The sequence below is a fragment of the Camellia sinensis genome, chromosome 5 (assembly GCF_055761805.1).
Source record: "Camellia sinensis isolate YWXY chromosome 5, ASM5576180v1, whole genome shotgun sequence".
In the NCBI taxonomy this organism is placed as follows: domain Eukaryota; kingdom Viridiplantae; phylum Streptophyta; class Magnoliopsida; order Ericales; family Theaceae; genus Camellia; species Camellia sinensis.
This window is the reverse complement of record NC_138965.1, coordinates 172,413,249-172,434,700: the sequence shown is the minus strand read 5'-3', so window position 1 is coordinate 172,434,700 and position 21,452 is coordinate 172,413,249. Positions and strand designations below refer to the sequence as shown.

At 39.1% G+C, this 21,452-nt stretch overlaps 2 non-coding genes across 2 annotated transcripts; both read right to left on the bottom strand.

Annotated features, from left to right (window-relative positions):
• Positions 1 to 3,281: 3,281 nt before the first annotated feature.
• On the bottom strand, positions 3,282 to 3,364 carry LOC114294081 (small nucleolar RNA R38). The gene has a single exon (XR_003640352.2). It is a non-coding gene; the product is annotated as a small nucleolar RNA R38 (small nucleolar RNA).
• A 239-nt stretch (positions 3,365 to 3,603) lies between these two features.
• On the bottom strand, positions 3,604 to 3,693 carry LOC114292310 (small nucleolar RNA snoR20a). The gene has a single exon (XR_003639650.1). It is a non-coding gene; the product is annotated as a small nucleolar RNA snoR20a (small nucleolar RNA).
• Between the last annotated feature and the right edge of the window lie 17,759 nt (positions 3,694 to 21,452).

The window sequence follows — 21,452 nt, the reverse complement described above, 5'->3', positions numbered from 1 at the left end:
TAAAATTCACCCAAACTAACCCCTTTACTGAACGAAATTTCTAAAAAGCCTTCCATACTAGCAATCTCCCCTCCCAAATCAACACCAAATAGACTGTAGATGGGAACCACAGCCATATTAATATAGTCCGACCACCCACACAGGTAAACAAACATGACCTTAAAAGTACATGATATAAAGAAGTTTAAAAATATTACTATGCCTCCGTTTGGCAAGAGCTAAACGGGGCTTTTTTGGCCTTTTTAGCCACAAAAGACAAAATAGGCTATTTTAGCCACAAAAAACAAAATATCACATCCAACCCATAATCATTACATTTTTCTCTCACAAAAAAAGTCAAAAAAGCCAAAAAGCCAAAAAGCCCTTCCCAAACCAAGCTTTTTAGCCCAGGCTAAAATAGCCAAAAAAGCCAAAAAGCCAAAAAGCCAACCCACTTCCCAAACGGAGGCTATATATCTTTTATTACACTTTACCTTCATACATGACGTATAGACAAACAAAATATATTAACATGTATCCTAAGGTCATATTTGTTTGGGCGGACTGGATTAGCATTCCCATGACTAATAGTCTTAGGACTACGAATCCGTTGGATTATGTATCCTCTCTTAACTAATAGTCAAGTTTAAAATAATTAGTCCGTACTTTAATTGTTTAACCAAATATCGAATTAATAATTTTATTGGACTATTAGTCCAATCCCAAGCTCATGTCCACCCAAACAAACATGGCCTAAAAGTATATGTTAACAAAACCTTTCTAGTATTTCTTCACATTTTATACGTTTTTTTTGATAATTTTTTTAAAAATATTCTCAAACAATTCAAATTTTTACTTTATATTTTATCAAAGAGAAATGCTAAAAACAGAACTTCCGATTGTTATTAGTGTTGAAAATGTGTATAAAAATATGTTAACATCTGTAAAAAAAAAATAAAATAGAGATATGGAAAGGATATATTGAGAATATAATTTTTTTAGAATTTAAGCCAAGCTTGGCAACTCTGAAAAAAGTAAAAAAGTTACTTAAAAAATTAAAAAGTTATCACTATTCACAAAAAAAAATTAAAAAAATAATTTCCCACACATCATATAACTTAGCCACGGGTCCTGTTTTGATAATCTGAACCGTTGAATGTGTATAAATTGTCGAGTACTATATGACCATAAAAAATCACATTGATCGGATATCGATAACTATATGATCAAATCAATTTTGTATGAAAAAATAGATGGTGTTATAATTAACAATTGAAAAAAACCAAATCTGTTCAAATAGCTATCGATATCTGATTAACATGATTTTTTATAGGCATATAGTGCTCAATGAGTTCTACACATTGAACGGTTCAGATTATCAAAATGGGACCCGTGATAGCCCCCACAGACTGAACAAAACAGTCCACTACAATGCCCAAAAAGTACCCAACAATTTCTTACCAAGAATTCGGCTGTCAGATTGTACAGCTGTCATTCACTCATCTCCAATCTTCTCTTACACACTTCTTTATATAATTTTTTAATACATATTTTTTTATAAAAAGTCAAAAAATTAATCCAAACATCTATATTTTTTTCTTCAACTTTTTAATTTATAAAGACAAAAAATACACTTATTTAAGACACTCCAAACAACCTCTTAATATTTCTTATTGATAGCTTGAAGACGGTCATTAGTCGCCTCGCAAAAATGAATAGATGTGTGAAAATATAAACTCCTTTGAACCTTGGCTTGTTTACCCTTTTTTTTTTTTTTTTAATGATAATTGTATCTTCATTAAATTATTATAAATCACATCTTTAAATTGGGCACTCACCCACTCATATCACTACTAAAATAAAAAAAAAATAAAAAAATATTTTTTGCGACCATTATGAGTCGTCGCAAATAATAAAAATACAGTCGTAAAAGACTTTTTACGGCGGCCTATGCAATAGCAAATGGGGGTCATGAATACTTTTTGCGACCGCAAAATAGCAGTCACAAACTATTTGCGACCGCCTAATCTACTTATGACGACTAATGTTTTGTAGTCGCAAAAAATTTTAAAAATATTTACAATGTATTAGCGACCATCTTGTTACCGTTGCAAATTTTTTTTAAAAAAAAGGCCTACAAGTTTTAGCAACCTATATTCTCATATATATATATGAGAATACAAACTTCTATACATGCAAAAATAAATATTTACCAACCATCCTTAAAAGTATGTATACAAAATACTAATAGATTCAAGTACTCAAAAAAAAAAAATCTCAGTTTAGCTCTCAATATCACCCACTCAATCATATCAACTACTCCCTCAACACTACTTGCAAATATACATAAATATATTCTTGTCCCTCGGAACATCAATTAAGAAAGCTGGACCTGTTAAAGCAAACAAATTTAAACATCAAATAACAAATAAATAAGCACAAATGTAAGTATTATACTGAAAGAAGAAGAAATATTAGAATAAAAAGTTTGTAAGAACAATGATTTTTTCATGATATTTTTTAACTTCAATTAAAGACCTTCAGAGCTTTCAAAGGGTTGCCAATTATTTACTTTTCCCTAGTGGGCCTCATCATGTCAAGTGGTGTTACTTGTTGATTCCATAAATCTCAACTGAGTGCAACATAAAATCACCAACCACAAAGAGACCAAAAACAGGAAAGTTGAGGAAAAGGTATCACTCAAAATAAAGCTTAAGTTTCCCTTATAAAAAGAAGCAATACATAAGATAATACCTAACAATTCCTTTCAAAGATTAAAAAGCACTTCTCTGGAAACAACCAATCCTAAGACTCAATTGTGAGGATCTCATTTAAACACTGCACCAAAAATAATAAAATCATCCAAAGTATAAAATAATATGAATGGATTATTAATCAAATTGCTTTATAAAATTTACATAATAAATTAATCAAGCTAATAAAATAATTGGCTAAATAATGACAAAAGAGCACTGTTGATCAATTTAACACGAAGACACAAAGACAATCATAAAAACAAACCCATATAACTATCAAGACTTGATATAGAAACAATTTCAATCAATACAAAAGCTGTAAAGACAAACCATTCGAAAGCACATTTAAGATTGAATTTATTGGACTAGAAAAGTTTTTTGACTTCTTGTTACATTGTCTTATTGTATCATATAGGTCCACTCAAATCCAATTGTCATTCGGCATATCACATATGTACCCTTTCTATTACACATTATTTGGGTAGTCAATGGTATATAGCCATAACTAAACAATTATTGGCTTGTAAAAACAAACTAAAATATAGTGTTAGTGTCAGATCACAAAAGGTCAGCACAAATATATCAGATAGGGGTAACTGTGATGTTTTTCTTTATCATCATCCACAAACACTAGAGAAATATATAAGCGAAAAAATAAAGAAGCCAAATATTTTACAAGACAAAAGGGACACCAGTGGGAGTTATTTATTTCCATTAAAGTTATGAAATTTTTCTATCATAAAATAAAAATGAAAGCCAATTTCAAATGTTTTATGTTCACTTAATTTAATTGATAAATATAAATATACGAAGTGATCTGAATGATAAATAAACAAATGTATAATACAAATGTACTGCAAAGTGCAAAGTCTCAGACTGTCCTAGTTCAACAATTTCAACACCACGACAAATATTAAAAACTTGCATTTCAATGAATTTACAATTTGTCATCATTGGTTAGTAGCTTCAAATTCAAAACTTGGAAATCTGGGAACAAAAAGAGGAAAAGAATAACAATACCATAGTTCTTACTAAAAAAAAAAAAAGTGGAAATTACAATTCAGTGGCTCTTTCACAAAATAATTACAGATTCATGAAAAAATTATAACTTTAATTATTTATGTTCATAAAGTTTACCATTTATCTAAACTTAATTTTAAAAAATTATACTAAATTGTAGTTTCCCAGAAAAACCAAAGCAAGTTAACAGTAAGAAAGTTTTTCACCTAAAAATCTTATTGTAGTTTACATAATCATAAATGAAGAGGTTAAACATCTGAAAATTAAACAAAAAACAATGATGGCAATGCAAAAGTGTAAGACTTTGGGAGGTTTCAGCACACTGAATAAATTAAACAGGAATAACTATATAAGGAAAGTTGCTCCTCATATATATATATATATAAAGCATCTAGAAGCACATAAATTAAACATAAAATCAGATACAAAAAATATATTATCAGACAAGATTTTCTCAGAATTGAAACCCACCAATTGAAATGTGTATTTCCTGTGTCCGGATTTGTATTTAGTTTTTGTGATTAAATATGTAATTAAACGTGCTTGTGTGCCAATCTTTCAGGGTAGTTGTGGAGCAATTCACAATCCATATAGAGATATAGGAGTGATTGGTGGACACACAACAATGGAGGCGTAAGAGGTTCTCGAAGAAAATAAGGTACGAGGTGAATTCGGAAATTGAATGTAGAGAAGTGGCTCAGAATGAAAGGGAGGTTCATTAAGAGGGCCAATTTTGCAGGACCTAGTTTTCATTTGCTTAACAAATGAAATGTCAAATTATATATCTAGTTTGTTAATTATGCCTTTATAATGGTCTTGTACATATATGCTATTAAGGAAAATGTTAAGCTTATAGAAATTTTATACAAAAAAGTCACACAGGATGTTGTGGTGGTGACATTTTTGCAGTTATATAAATCGTAATGATCAACTCTTTGAATGGCTATAAATAAGCCAAATCATTCTGCTTGAAATAATTGTATAGTTTGTATAGCATTTTTCATCTAGTAAATAAAATCTAAGCTCAAAAGCTTACCTATTACATGCATGGTTCTCGAGAGCAAGAGGATCTGTTACAAGCTAAAATATTTCTCAATGTTGAACCAAAAAATGCCTTATTCAATCATGATACATGACATGGATATATGTATATATATAAAGAGAGAGAGAGTACCGAAGAGCAGAGAGGAGAACTAGATTACAAAGAGAGACAGAGAGATTTATTATATTATTATTCAATCAACCTTCTAACATTACAGATTAATCAACCATTACAGAAAGTAATTGATGAAGACGATGATGAAGATGAAGATTATAGATTAATCAATCATTCATTTTCAATTTACACATTACAGATTAATCGATGAAGATGTGTTAAACATTACAGAGAGTAAGATTCCAGCGATAAAGATGTGTCAAACATTATAGAGAGAGTTGAATCGATGAAAATGTGTCAAACATTATAGACAAAGACAAAGAAAAGTGTTTAGGCTTACCGATTATGAATCAATCAAAATCTTCATCAATAGTAGATTGAAATCTTCAAATCTTCATCAACAGAAGATTATGAATCGATTAAATCTCCAAATCTTCACTTTCGAGAGAGAGAGACAGTGAGATTCAAGCGAGAGAGAGTGGAGATTCAAAAGAGAGAGTCGAGCGAGAGACAGACTTTTTTTTTTTTTTTTTTTTGAGAGAGAGAGTTTAGATTTGGGAAATAAGAAAAAAGGGAGAGGGGCATAGGTCAAGTTTTACATGATTTGGGTTTTTTTTTTTTTTTTTGGGAAGGGAGGGTTAAGAACACGATTAGGTCATGTAAAATGAGATTTTGATGTAAAAAGTAATTTTTTTAAGATGGCCAAATAATTAGTCGCAAAAAAATAGACGCAACAAGTCATGTTTCTAGTAGTGTATCAAGTTTTGAAAAATAGTCATGTGGTATTCTATAGTAATATAATTGGTAGAGAAAATAGAGTATTGATTATTTGTGTTGAGTGATTGAAGTCATGATGGGGGCATAATGAATGGTAAAGGAGTGTTGGCACCATAAATCTATAATTTTATTATTTATTATTTATTTAATTACAGGACATGTGTCACCCTCCTACTCATTTGGAGGTTATGAGAAGTTATGAAATATGGAAAGATGATGGAGAATAAGTAGAGAACATGGCGCATGATGTGGTGGTTGCATGAAGTTATAGAAGATCATGGAGAATGAAATGGAGGAGGTGGAAGAGTGGGTAGTTTTAGGTAATTTTTTTCCTACAAATGTTTTCCTATAAATAGCCATTCATGGCTACATTGTAAAGGTTTAGAACTCAAATCAAAGACAATTGATTTCTATTTTTTCTTGTCATTTATATTTCCTACACTTTATTTTCAACACTTCTTTTTCGAAGTATAGGAGTAAAGGTAATTTTATGCACTTTCTTTTCAAAGTACAGGAGTAGAGGTAATTAATTGTTACCTTGATTATTCACTCAATCACCCCTATTATTCATTCAATCATTTTTCTCCGTCTCCTTCCTTCTTCTTTTAATTTTTCTTTTCTCTACACTTGGCAATTTGAAGTCCTCTTCATTGAGACAAAAGAACCGTCAACACAATCGTTTGATAATTGGTTTGAATTTAATCTGTAAGAATTTTTCAATCTTTGCTAGCACGCTCGCATTTGTGGTATTTTCCTTCATAGAAAAAATAAACCAACAATTTTTGGCCCATTCAGTGGGACGTCAAGTGTAAGAAATGAAAGATAAATTGGATTCGCCCATTCCAAATAGCCTAGATGAAATCTTTTGGCATAAACAGAAAATTTTGGATCTTCAAGAAAAGATCCATTTTCTTAATAAAATAAACTTTCACCTGTTACAATATTATTTGGTGGAAGAAAAAAGACACCATTTAATTGGAGAAATTCATCAATTTGATATGGAAATTCGCCAATGAAATGATGAGTTGTCAACTCTCACTACCAAGTCTTTAACTGAGGCTTTAATGGCCGGAATTGGTGAATTTTTTCATAATTTTTCCATGGTTGAAAATAGCAAAAGCAAAGAGTTGGTTTCATTAATGGCTTGGGGGGGGGTCAAAAAACTCATTTTTAAAGAGCCAACTCATGAAAATAAGATATCTATGAAAGATCTTCATAAGCCATTAATGGCTAAAATGAAATAGCCCATTAAGTCAAAAAATGATGAAACTCATATGAAGGATTTTCTTAAGCCATTAATGACTAAAATGGAACAACCCAATAGACCAAGAAATGATGAAACACACATGGAGGATTTTCATAATCCATTAATGGATAAAATAGAAAAACAACCCCATTTGTCAATGAATGATGAAAGTTATTTGGCCAAAGAACATGTTCTCAAGCCAAACATGACTAAGAATGATGAACAATTTAATATTCATGAATCTGATTTTTTTAAAATTATTCAAAATGTTAAGTTGTTTGAATTTTTAAGGACATCTTGTACTATGGTTTTTGATGTTCAAAATCCTTTTTGGATTTGTGGTTCACATCAAAATTTAATTTTGATGAAATGGCGAATAAAACAATCATCTTTAAGCATTGTTTTGACGAGTTTGATGGACTAAAGAACAACTTAGCCATTTGAAATGTTGAAATTGGCTAGGAAAAGCATATACATTTAAATCAGTGGTTGAGAATAACTTATCTTTTCAAATTGATGGCCAATAGTTTTTTTTTTAAGGCACAAAATAATGACAGTATGTGTGCTTCGGTTGTAGTCAAACAATGGCTCTTATATTCAACCGACAAAATTGTGAACATTTGGTGACTTATATGTACACAATCAAAGCATCGAAGATACATTCGAAGCATCAAGAGTTGTTTCGAAAGTTGATTACTGTTGGCTTTTTTGGCTTTCGAAGGGTAATTGTGTAATTTTAAACGTGCCAGTAAGGATCAATAAGTCCTTACAGAATTTATAATTGCCAACCAATTATCAAACGATTGTGTTGAAGTTGTTTCAGCGTCAATGAAGATGACTTTTACTGGTGGCTTGTTTTAGGAGAAATTCATAAGAAATAACAAGTATTTCATTGAATGAATAAGAACTTACAATGAAATGACCCAGTCTTGAAAAGATTTACAACAGCGACTATTTGAGAACTACTCCTACGAAATGAAGTGCAGTACAGGAATTGAAATGCTGAAAATGTAAAGAACTAGAAATATAAACATGAAGTAAATGACCAGTTTCTAGATCTGAGTCTGGGTCCTTTTCTGTTTAGCTTTCTCTGCTATTTATACTCTTTAGTGATAACCGTCGAAGTGGCCTTCTAACCACGCTTCCACAATCTTTGGTCATGGCTTCGCTCAACTAGCTTCCACTACGCCTCTTTTGCAGTTAGGCTTCCCTTCTGAATTTGAATTTGAATTGTAGGTAACCGTTAGGCAACATCATCTCGCGCCTCTTGACTATTCTGATGCCACGCAGATTTGATATTACCAATATGAATTGCCACGTGTCTATCTTTGATTGGAGACTTGCATTAATTTTTCAAATTGCTCTTTAAGTGCCACGTGTCACTCTGCAATTGGCTTTTACAAATTATACAGCCAACATTACCCCCCGCACTAATATACCCAATACTTGGTGATATTAGTGGACTAGTGCAATCGACCCACGTCCTAGGACGTGCATGGACTCTGTATATTCTAGAAGTGTAACCGCTTTTTGAACAATGAAGTAGTGAACTTTATTAAATCCTTGTGCTTTGCACTTCCATTCTCTGAGTACGCGAAAAGACTGGTACATCTTTAATGGCCAATCACACATTCTCTTGCATTGATCGAGCATACGAGGAGTCTTTGGAAGATGATCGCAGGCCTCGAAAGAACCTTAATGCATTTATTGGCTACACTTATCCACCTCCATTTATACAAGTCATGGAAGCTTTTGCAAGTTACCAACCTTTGGACCAAGAATCTACCAACTACAAACCTTTGGACCAAGCATTTGCAAAAATGGATCTTGGAAGCTCCTCCTTTGCCCCACAACTCTCTGTATGGGATGGAGTTGCTTCTTCGTCCTCCAAGTCCACTAGCTAGGGAAGTTGGTCAACACTTGCTGAACCCCAACTAAGGGAGCAGATTCATCATCGATTTATTGAATTTGATGATCCCCTTTCCATTCCTCATTCTGCTTGGAGCTAAGTGGTTTATCTCTATATACCCATTGATCACTGTAGACACCCCATTTTTGACCGACCTTAAGACTCAGACATCACCGATTGAGCGCTCGGTGACGCTGCATATCGCGCTCGTTCAGAAGTCTTAGAGTCACGGCCGTAAGCCCTACCTCCGGACTTCCGAACCCTTTTTTGTGCTTTGCCTCGATTTGCGAACCAGGCTCGGTTTTCTTTTCCTGAGGGAAGGGAGAGGTCCTGTAGACCATCTCTCAATGTCCGTAGGCTACATTTCGTGGTCGTAGGCCATTTTGCCCATTTCGGAGTCCGGTTTCCGGTTTTTCAGAATCGTTGGCCGTGTGTCTCGGTTCGGGACCGCCTAACCATCTCCATTTGCTCTGATTTTTGGCATGCATCTTATTTACTCCCTTTTGAGGGACACTGGGGTCTGAGAATCCCACTTCGTGGCCGAACGCCACTTTCGGTGTTTAACGGGCAGTTTCCGGGACCCCGAACTGCGTGTTTTGGCCCCCGAACATTCGTTTTGCATTGGTTTTCGTTCATTTTTGGCAGGTACCTCTGTTTTATCACTAGGAAGGCCGTAGAAGGGTGGGAGGCCAGCAATTGTTGCAGCAACTAGTTTTTTACTCCTCTGGCGCCCTCCGACGCCCGTTTTTCGCACTTCCGGGCCAATGTTGAACACCTTGGAGCCATTTTCTTCAAACCCAAACCACATATTTGTGATGTACACACATGGGAGGACCCTAAAAGTTGGTGGCCGGCCATTAATGTTACTTGACCCTTTTGACCCCCTCCTTCCGGGCTAATGTTGAACCCCTTGGGGCCATTTTCTTCAAACCCAAACCACATATTTGTGATGTACACACATGAGAGGACCCTAAAAATTGGTGGCCGACCAGTAATTCCATCTGACCCTTTTGAACCCCTCTTTTCCGAGCTAATGTTGAACCCCTTGGACCCATATTCTTGAACTTTGAACCACAGGGTTGTGTTGTACACACATAGGAGGACACCATCAGTTGGTGGCCGGCCACTAAATCTGATTGACCCTTTTGACCCTTAGCCGGCCGGCTAGGGGGGGTGGCCGGCCGGCCACCTGCAGCAAAAGTAAGGGGCCGGCCATGCTCCTCACGCTTGGTACTTTACAGCTGTGCAGCTGTTTCCCCCAGAAAATATCCCAATCCGGGGGATATTTTGTGGGGGAAAGCTTGCCTCCTTTTTCCCCCACCTTTACACCCTCTTTTGGTTCCTTATAACCAGCTGCCAACATGCATTATAGGGGTTAGAAAATTTGTTCTTCAAGCCTCAATACACATCTCACCCTCCATCTCTCTCATTTTCCTAAAAAGCTCCAAGTCCTACACCACCATTTATACTACAACACCAAGCTCTACCACCACCAATCCATTCCAAGAGCAAGGAGAGGAATTCCAGCAGCTAAGAGGCAACAAAGTCGGCCCAAGAAGCAACAAAAGAATTGATCTTCAAGGGTAAGTCCACTTTCCCTCTTTTGAGCTCATTTTTTGCAACATTTCTTATCCTTTCTTTCTTGTACATTTGAGCTCCGGCCATAACTGAAAGTGGCCTTATTTTGAGCTCATTTTCATGTCTCATTAAGGGCTCAACCCTGTTTGAGCCCTCTATCTTGCACTTGCTTCAATATCCTCCTTAAATACCGTTTTCTTGCATGCTATGGAAGCCCATTATGCTTCCATTTTTTGCCATTTTACAGTTCTAGAAAAGGTCTTATTTTGGCCCATTCTACATGTCTTATTAAGGGTCTTTGGCCGTTTGTGGATTATTTTGCATACCTCATGTTATAGCCTCTTTTGAGCCTTATTTTGCATTGCATTTCTAGCATGTTTTTATACTGTTTTGGCCATTTTAAAGTTCTGGAAATATGCTTATTTTTGGTCCCTCTTCAATGTTTTAGAAGGAAATTTTTCAGTTTGGGCATTGCATATGCCACTTGCCTCTTTGGCCACCTTTTGGTCCGTTTTCTTGCATGTTTTGTTAGCCTACCATGCTTTTGTTTTTGAGGATTTTACAGTTCTGTAAATGTGCATATTTTTGGCCCCTCTTAAATATTGTAGAAGGGCCCGAACCTGTTCGAGGACAGTAGCTATGAGTTGCTTCTTAATCTCATGTTTATTCCCCATTTTTGCATGCTTGTTTTGCCCTGTTTTTGTCCATTGTTTGGCCATGCTATAAACTGGAAAAGTGATTATTTTGGCACTTCCTTGCTTCTGTATTTACATTCCATGTGCCAATTATGCATGTTTGGCATAGCTATAGGCCATTTCGGGTGCCTAAATTCGCATTTCGGGACAATTCCATGCATTTAGTGTCATTTCGCCTCATTTCGGGACTGTTTTCCCCTATATTTTAGTGCTGAAATTCTATTAGAATGATTGCTATCCATTTCATGTCATTGCATCGCATTCTACCATCGCCTCGGTTTGCGTGCCCGTGTGCACGCATTTCGAGGCACTTCCTTTTCATCTACCGGCATCCTATGTGAGTGTGGCTGAGGCTCTCTCATGTTGGTATAAGCCCATATCATGTTTTTATATCATTGCATCGCATTCTACCATCGCCTCGGTTTGCGTGCCCGTGTGCACGCATTTTGAGGCACTTCTTTTTCATCTACCGGCATCCTATGTGAGTGTGGCTGAGGCTCTCTCATGTTGGTATAAGCCCATATCATGTTTTTATATCATTGCATCGCATTCTACCATTGCCTCGGTTTGCGTGCCCGTGTGCACGCATTTTGAGGCACTTCTTTTTCATCTACCGGCATCCTATATGAGTGTGGCTGAGGCTCTCTCATGTTGGTATAAGCCCATATCACGTTTTTATATCATTGCATCGCATTCTACCATTGCCTCGGTTTGCGTGCCCGTGTGCACGCATTTCGAGGCACTTCTTTTTCATCTACCGGCATCCTATGTGAGTGTGGCTGAGGCTCTCTCATGTTGGTATAAGCTCATATCACGTTTTTATATCATTGCATCGCATTCTACCATTGCCTCGGTTTGCGTGCCCGTGTGCACGCATTTCGAGGCACTTCTTTTTCATCTACCGGCATCCTATGTGAGTGTGGCTGAGGCTCTCTCATGTTGGTATAAGCCCATATCATGTTTTTATATCATTGCATCGCATTCTACCATCGCCTCGGTTTGCGTGCCCGTGTGCACGCATTTCGAGGCACTTCTTTTTCATCTACTGGCATCCTATGTGAGTGTGGCTGAGGCTCTCTCATGTTGGTATAAGCCCATATCATGTTTTTATATCATTGCATCGCATTCTACCATTGCCTCGGTTTGCGTACCCATGTGCACGCATTTCGAGGCACTTCTTTTTCATCTACCGACATCCTAGGTGAGTGTGGCTGAGGCTCTCTCATGTTGGTATAAACCCATATGACGTTTTTATATCATTGCATCGCATTCTACCATTGCCTCAGTTTGCGTGCCCGTGTGCACACATTTCGAGGCACTTCTTTTTCATCTACCTGCTTCTTATGTGAGTGTGGTTGAGGCTCACTCATATTAGTGTAAGCCCTTATCACATTTCCATGTCATTTGCATCGCGTATGCCATTGTCTCGATTTGCGTGCCCGTGTGCACGCACTTTGAGGCACTTCTTTTTCATCTACCGGCTTCTTATGTGAGTGGGGCTGAGGCTCTCTCATGTTAGTATAAGTCCATGTTACATTTTCCATGCCATTTCTGCCATATTGCATTGCGTATGCCAGTGCCTCGGTTTGCGTTCCCGTGTGCACGCATTTCGAGGCACTTCATTCTCATTCATAGGCCTCTTATGTGAGTGTGGCTGATGCTCTCTCATGTTAGTATAAGTCCATGTTACATTTTATATGCCACTTTCATGCATTTGCATTGCGTATGCCATTGCCTCGGTTTGCGTGCCCGTGTGCACGCATTTCGAGGCACTTCATTTTCATCTATCGGCCTCTTATGTGAGTGTGGCTGAGGGTCTCTCATATTAGTGAAAGCCCATATCGCATTTTCGTGTCATTTAGACCGCATTCTGTCATTGCCTCGGTTTGCGTGCCCGTGTGCACGCATTTCGAGGTATCTCATTTTTACAACATAGTGCATACTAGGTTGTATCTTAGATCGCATTCTGTCTTTTTCTCGATTTACGTGCCTGTGTGCACGCATTTCGAGGCATCTCTTTTTATAGCATTGTGTATGTTAGGTTGTATCTTAGTTGCATTTCATGCATATCATGCATATTGCATCGTGTTCGGGATAGGAGTTAGCCCGTGCACGGGAAACGAGGTGCGTTTCGTACTCCGAGTGACGGAATGTGTCTCAATTCCCAAGTCGCCGACACTCCGGATCATCCATGATGGAGTTAGGTTCTTGTTGTGTTTACACGTGCATTCATCCTATATTGAGTTGTGCATTTCGACCCCTCGGCCATCATGCCTTGGTATGCGTGATTGGTGGCACGAGGATCGAGACATGCATATATCTGTGCAAATACATTGCTATGCCCCTTTCCTGCTCTCTGTTGCAGCAAAACGAAGAATCAGCAACTTTTTGGGGCTTGGCACGCATTTCAAGAACAGGTGTAAACAGAGGCTAATTAGGGCATTCCGGTGGATTTCCGCGCAAGACAACCCGGACATTCATCATCCATTAGAAGCAAGGCAGTCCCTGGCTTGCATGCCAGTTTTATTTATTTTCTTAGTTAATTTGTTAATTAATTAGGATTTTGTAATATTTTGGGACTGTAATATTCTTTTATTCGGGACTGTAATATTCGGACTGTATATTTATTTGGACCCTCTGCGCGAGGACACAACTGTAATAAGTGTGCGTGTGTGTGTTGTATGTCTTCCAACCCCACGTCTTTCTCCCTTTTATTTACCTGCTTATGATGGTTAGATTAGGGCATATTTAAATTAGCATACAGTATGATAGCATGTTTGCATTCGTTCATCTGTTTTGCATGCACCGGGCTCGGCGCATCATACTAACTGCATTGTACTTTCAATTTCAAAAGTTGAATACATGATAGTTGTAGCATTCCATATGCCATGTTTAGAATAGCCGAGCCTGCTATAGTTGCATTTTTGCATGTGTTGCATTAGGCATTTCTGTATACTTAGGATTCATGCATAATTTCTAATGAGTTTCTGTTTTGGCTTGGAGTACCCGGTGAGCTTTATGCTTTAGCATCCTTGCATGCGTGTGAGTGACTGCCATGAATAGCATGCTTACCATGAGGCTAATTGCTTATGTGATATAACTGCCTGAGTGCCTGTGGGTGAAGGTTGGGTTATTTGGATTGGAACAATTCATTCACTGTGTGTTTTAAGCCCACTAGATAGTGGCAAAACCATCTTTTCTAAGCCCACCTGAGGGTGGCAAAATCTACATTTTAAGCCTACTTGCGAGTAGCAAACCATCTTTTAAATAAACAAGCATGAAATGTTTTGTTCCAATTCGGGCGATCCAGTCTATACTTGTATGCTATGTGCATCACATAGTAACCTAGGCTAATAACCGGATAAGGACACACAAAGTTTTCAAAAATAGATATCATGGTTAGTAGAGGCCGATCTTTGATCGGGCGAGCGGGGGTGCTCACGAAGTGACCTTCCCCAATCGTACCCAAGTTCCCGAGCCGAGGTAACTTTGGTGATGACGGACACGTGGCCTTTGGCAACGAGTCAGGGTTTCCTAAATTTCCCAAAATAAAATATTTAGGTGGCGACTCTGTATCTGGCAAAGCAGTCCATGTTTGGCACTTCTTTTCAAAAATCTGTTTCTCAAAACGATTTGCCGGATTTGGACTCTTTGGTTCAGATTAAGAACCGTGACAATTTGAGAGTCCGAACTGTAGTGACCCCAAATGAACGGAACGGGACTTAATCCTCCCGGGGCGTTCGGGGACATCTAAGGAACCAAAAGAGGGTGTAAAGGTAGGGGAAAAAGGAGGCAAGCTTTCCCCCACAAAATATCCCCTGGATTGGGATATTTTCTGGGGGAAACAGCTGCACAGCTGTAAAGTACCAAGCGTAAGGAGCATGGCCGGCCCCTTACTTTTGCTGCAGGTGGCTGGCTGGCCACCCCCCCTAGCCGGCCGGCTAGGGGTCAAAAGGGTCAATCAAATTTAGTGGCCGGCCACCAACTAATGGTGTCCTCCTATGTGTGTACAACACAACCCTGTGGTTCAAAGTTCAAGAATATGGGTCCAAGGGGTTCAACATTAGCTCGCAAAGAGGGGTTCAAAAGGGTCAGATGGAATTACTGGCCGGCCACCAATTTTTAGGGTCCTCTCATGTGTGTACATCACAAATATGTGGTTTGGGTTTGAAGAAAATGGCCCCAAGGGGTTCAACATTAGCCCAGAAGGAGGGGGTCAAAAGGGTCAAGTAACATTAATGGCCGGCCACCAACTTTTAGGGTCCTCCCATGTATGTACATCACAAATATGTGGTTTGGGTTTGAAGAAAATGGTTCCAAGGTGTTCAACATTGGCTTGGAAGTGCGAAAAACGGGCGTCGGAGGGCGCCGGAGGAGTAAAAAATTGGTTGCTGTAACAATTGCTGGCCTCCCACCCTTCTATGGCCTTCCTAGTGATAAAACAGAGGTACCTGCCAAAAATGAACGAAAACCAATGCAAAACGAATGTTCGGGGGCCAAAACAAGCAGTTCGGGGTCCCGGAAACTGCCCGTTAAACACCGAAAGTGGCGTTCGGCCACGAAGTGGGTTTCTCAGACCCCAGTGTCCCTCAAAAGGGAGTAAATAAGATGCATGCCAAAAATCAGAGCAAATGGAGATGGTTAGGCGGTCCCGAACCGAGGCATACGGCCAACGATTCCGAAAAACCGGAAACCGGACTCCGAAATGGGCAAAATGGCCTACGACCACGAAATGTGGCCTACGGACATTGAGAGATGGTCTACAGGACCTCTCCCTTCCCTCAGGAAAAGAAAACCGAGCCTGGTTCGCAAACCGAGGCAAAGCACAAAAAAGGGTTCGGAAGTCCGGAGGTAGGGCTTACGGCCGTGACTCTAAGACTTCTGAACGAGCGCGATATGCAGCGTCACCGAGCGCTTAATCGGTGATGTCTGAGTCTTAAGGTTGGTCAAAAATGGGGTGTCTACAGTTGCCCCTCTTTGACAGAACTCGGAAGTCATAACAATGACGGGAGTGAGTGTCAAAGCCTAGAGACGACCCATTTTGACAAGGCCGAAGACTTAGACTAACATACAAAATAGACAAAGATGTACCTGCAGGCGTGCCCGCAGGCAAAAAGGGGGCAAAATGCAAAATGATATGCAAGAAGATTTTGAAGATTGGACTTATACGCCACGCGAAGCCGGTTTTGAAAGTTGGACTTATACGCTACGCGAAGCCGGTTATCACTCATGATCATGCAAAGGGAGCTGTAATGAAGCAATTATGTGAAATAAATGCAACATTTTAAGCGAATGCTAGGCAAGCAAGTAAACTCGAGCCAAACTGCACTTCGTGCAGAAAGGATGTAAGAAAATTATGGAATTCTCACTGCAAATACAGTGTGCATGTGTGATAGATACACAGAGCGAACATGTGATTGATACACAAAAAGGTGAACACAAAGTGTGATAGATGCACTAAGTGAACAAGGTATGATTGACATACTAAATATGAACACGAAGTGTGATAGATGCACTTAGTGAACAGGTATGATGGATATACTAAAAGGGAACACAAAGTGTGATAGATGCACTTAGTGAACAAAGTATGATTGATATACTAGATGTGAACACAAAGTGTGATGGATGCACAATGTGAGCAAGTATGATGGATATACTAAAGCGGGAGTGTGATTGATATATTAAAAGCGAACACAAAGTGTGATAGATGCACAATGTGAGCAGAGTATGATTGATATACCAAAAATGAACACAAAGTGTGATAGATGCACAATGTGAGCAAAGTATGATTGATATACTAAATGTGAACACAAAGTGTGATGGATGCACAATGTGAGCAAGTATGATGGATATACTGAAAGCGAACACAAAGTGTGATAGATGCACAATGTGAGCAAAGTATGATTGATATACTAAATGTGAACACAAAGTGTGATGGATGCACAATGTGAGCAAGTATGATGGATATACTAAAAGTGAACACAAAGTATGATAGATGCACTTAGTGAACAGAGTACGATTGATATACTGAAAGTGAACACAAAGTGTGATGGATGCACTTATGTGAACAGAGCGTGATTGATACACTAAAAGCGAACACAAAGTGTGATAGATGCACTATGTGAACAGAGTATGATTGATATACTGAAAGCGAACACAAAGTGTGATAGATGCACTTAGTGAACAGAGTATGATTGATATACTGAAAATGAACACAAAGTGTGATAGATGCACAATGTGAGCAAGTATGATTGATATACTGAAAATTAACACAAAGTGTGATAGATGCACTTAGTGAACAGAGTATGATTGATATACTGGAAATTAACACAAAGTGTGATAGATGCACTATGTGAACAGAGTGTGATTGATACACTAAAGGTGAGTGTGTGTGATAGATACACAAAATGAAAGAAGTGTGATTGATACACAAAACGAGAATGTATGTGATAGATACACAAAAGTGAATATGCGCATGGTAGATACACAAAATGAGAATGTGCGTGATAGATACACAAAAGTGAATGAAGAAAGTGTGAATAAGGTGTGATTGATACACTAAAGAAATGAAGTGAAGTGTGAAGTGTGATTGATACACTAAATGAATGATCTTAAACGGAACTTCTTTGAATGAACCGTACATACAATATCGTGTATGAATGAGAAAGAAACTTCATAGGTACAATGCAATACAATACATGACGCTTAAGAAAAGCAATAAATAGACAAAACAACGTTTTAGAAAGCACCTCATGAGGTGAGTGGCGGTGAACCGCTCTGCTCCGATAGGGATCTTCCCCTGTGCTCTTCGAACACTTACCTTCAACTCATAGTACAAAGGTTCTGGAATACTGACAAGGGTTCTTCATGTAGAACACTTTGGACGTTGCCTTTTTTCCTGATCATATTCACAACTTTCCCTATTCTCCAACGGGGTGACAGACTAGGTTGGTTCAGTATCCAGAATTGAGGTGCATACACGCTATCTCAACCTATGGGGCTTCCATACAGATTTCAAGCCGAGGACACGCCTCTGGGTATTTAAACCAAACTTTAGTCTCGGAAATCCCGAACCTTTGCGTTCTAGGCATCAGCCATTCGAACTCTAGTTTCCACCGTCGCAGTTGGTCTCCTAGGAACTCATTGCGAACACAGCCAAGATGCCTCTGGCGGGGAATGGTACTCAGGGAGAGCACTTCTGATTACCATTTTGGCTTGAAGCAGACTTGATCTTGAGCTTAAGGTAGAGGCACACTCATACTTCGGGGCATTGGCAAGGCCTGAAGAGGTACACACGGAAAGTAGTCTTGGAACTTACTGAAGTTGAAACAAACTCAGATGCTCGACATTTCCTCTTTTGCTTTTTCTTTGTAGTCTGGAACTGTATAGCTTCAAATAGGTCCTAGTTCTACTGTTCTCGCATGACCTGGGTTGAACCCTGCGGTTTTATGAAAGAACGAATCTTATTTTGCACAGATGTGGAGAACGGCACGGCACTCGGAGCGCAAAACGATTTTATTTTTGAATTGATAAATGAGCTTTTGACCGGGTATCGAGCCTACGACTGAACACAGCAAGACAACTTAACACGGAAATAAAAGGCACACAACCTAGACACATCGAGTAATACTCGAAACGACTTAAAACAAGAATCGAGATAAAACAAAAAGACACGACACTCAGACGTGCACAGGGAGCCTGTTTCACCGGGTAGTGTTTCCCACCCTTTTTCATTTGTGGTTCTCACATCACTCGGCCCTCAAGCTCTGTTTTTCTGAAAAAGCCCTCTTCTCACTTTTCCTCTCATCGCACGTCTCTCTATTCTTCATTCTCTCATTTTTCATCCCTCCCCTGGGTGGTTGATGGATGAACAGGAAGTTGCGGGCTCACACCCAACATAATCAGCTCGCGGCTATTTCCTTTGGTGACATCTGTCAATGCACCGGATGAGGGAATGGAGCATCTCGATCCATTCCAATTCGTGCTTCGCACTCAGCTTGATACCTCGCTGCTTGGAGGGTGAGAGAGCTTTCTGCCCTTTGTTGTGCCCTTTTCTGGCGAATACGGTGCCTTTCTGGCAAGTAGAGTGCCTTTTCTGGCAAGTATGTTGACAATGGGGAAAAGACAGAAAGCCTGACTCAACTGTGCCCCTAGTTCATCATTTTGACCATTTTTTGTTTTGGTTTTCTACTAAAACAATTTTGACCAACATGAGAGTTAGATTAACACACTTGCTCGATTTTTGATTTGAAATCATGCAAGTCAGGCTATGAGCACTGAAAATTTTCCTTTTTTGGGTCCAAGAAATGGTCCAGTTTTGAAAAATGGAATAATTTTCGAGAAGATTAGTCAACCTCAGTAAAAATTTTCAAAAACTATTTTTGCAAACGACCACTGCTCAACGAGCACGGAACCTACTCTTGAGATGCACAATCTCGGATCCATAGCAATGGAAAATTGCCCCTTGTCTGAAGGACACTGCATGGCAACGGAAAGTTGCCCCTTGTTTGAATGGCGCCACAGCGTATTGAATGGCGACGGGAAGCTGCCCCTTGTTTGAATGGCCTTGCAGCGCATCGAGTGGCAACGGAAAGTTGCCCCTTGTTTGGATGACACCGCAGCGCATTGAATGGCAACGGAAAGTTGCCCCTTGTCTGAACGGCACCGTAGTGTATTGTAGTCAGTCCTCAGAGCGATGATTGCAACCGAACTCTCGGATATAGAGAAGGCAAAGATTATCAGAACCATTACATGGACATGATCGAATTTGAAGTGTTTTAGGGCTGGACTTCAGAATGGCCTTGCAGCGCATCGAGTGGCAACGGAAAGTTGCCTACGTATCCCAAAGATGGGAATCAAGCCTCACGTAGTTCGGGGTTAAGGTACACTCGGGTATTAACCTCTCCTTTTTAGGCTCTAACTTTTGCCAAGGCGCCCGTTGCGGGTTTTCGACCTTGCGAGCTTTGTTCTTCTTTTCTTTTCGATTCTTTTCATTTCATTTTTTTTTTTTTTTGTTCTTTTCTTTGCATCTTTCTTTTTTTGTTCTCTTTATTTTATTCTTTTCTTTGCATCTTCCTTTTTTGTTCTCTTTTTTTTATTTTTCTCTTGCTCTAACTTTTGCCTGGGTCGCCCTTCCGGGTTTTCGGCTCAGCGAGCCTCTCAAGGGTAAAAGTGTAGCTTTGTCCATGTCAAATGGTTTTGAGATCCTGAAGTCATCTGAATCCAGGAGAATGGCTGCTGTTTTGCTTTGTAAGCTTCTTCTGATGAGATCTGATCTTCTTGACCTGACTTTCCTGGCCTCTTGTTCGAGGGTTGCTTTGAATCCGGCCTCACAGGCCTCACATCGTAGTTGACCGTTGAACCTTCTGAATTCAAGTTCAAGGTTTGGAAGCAAAGGGGTTGAGTCTCGAGGCTGAGAGCGATCCTAGGCTGCACAATCTCAGGAGCGATTCCACACAAGTCTTCGCAGGACCGCGCAAAACATTTTGTTTTTGAAAGTTTTCAAGAAAGCGACAAATCGCTCGCGCTGAAGATAATGTGAAACCAGTCTGGATCAAGCCAGGGTCCTTCTCAGTACTCACGCTAACAAGCATGATTTCATTCATTAAGGGGTTGGCACGCCTCTCTTTCTCTCAAATGATCAAAGTTTTGCAAATCCTGAGGAATTCCTTCCTCTTCGTTTTCACCGCAGTGTTCATAAAGTTTTGAAAAACTTAGGTCAATGGAATGATTTTGGGGTGCAGAAGAGAGCAGGCGGAATGCACTGCCATTTCATTCAAATTCCATCACAACTAGCACACGGCAGAAGCGAACACAGAAGTGCAAAAATTACTGCTGTTTCATTCAAAATCTGTTGGTGTTACCGGCTCCTTGGCAGAAACAGACTCAAAACAAAACGAAAAAGACAGACACAAAACAAAATGGTGATGCCCGAGGTAACACCCCCCGGAATCACCCAACTCCTATACAATAGGACTGACTCAACAAGACAGACCCAAAACCAAAAAGAGACTGACTCAAGACAAAAGACAGACTCAAAAACAAAATAACAAGACTGTCCCAATACCCAGGTCAGAATGCAAAATTAACAGCACTTGTACATTGCTCAAAACAGTGCATGCCATCCACCACAACTGGAGTAAACTGAGCGCCGCCCGCAGGTGGTTCATTCCTCGATCACATCACATTATCCCCTACAAGTTCACTGATCAAGTGCCGACAGACTTTGCGGGACCTGGTGCAGGGATGACCCCGTTGTCAAACAGATCTTGTACATCATGGCGCAGACGAAAGCAACTGTCAATGTCATGACCAGTTTGTTGATGGTAGGCGCAGT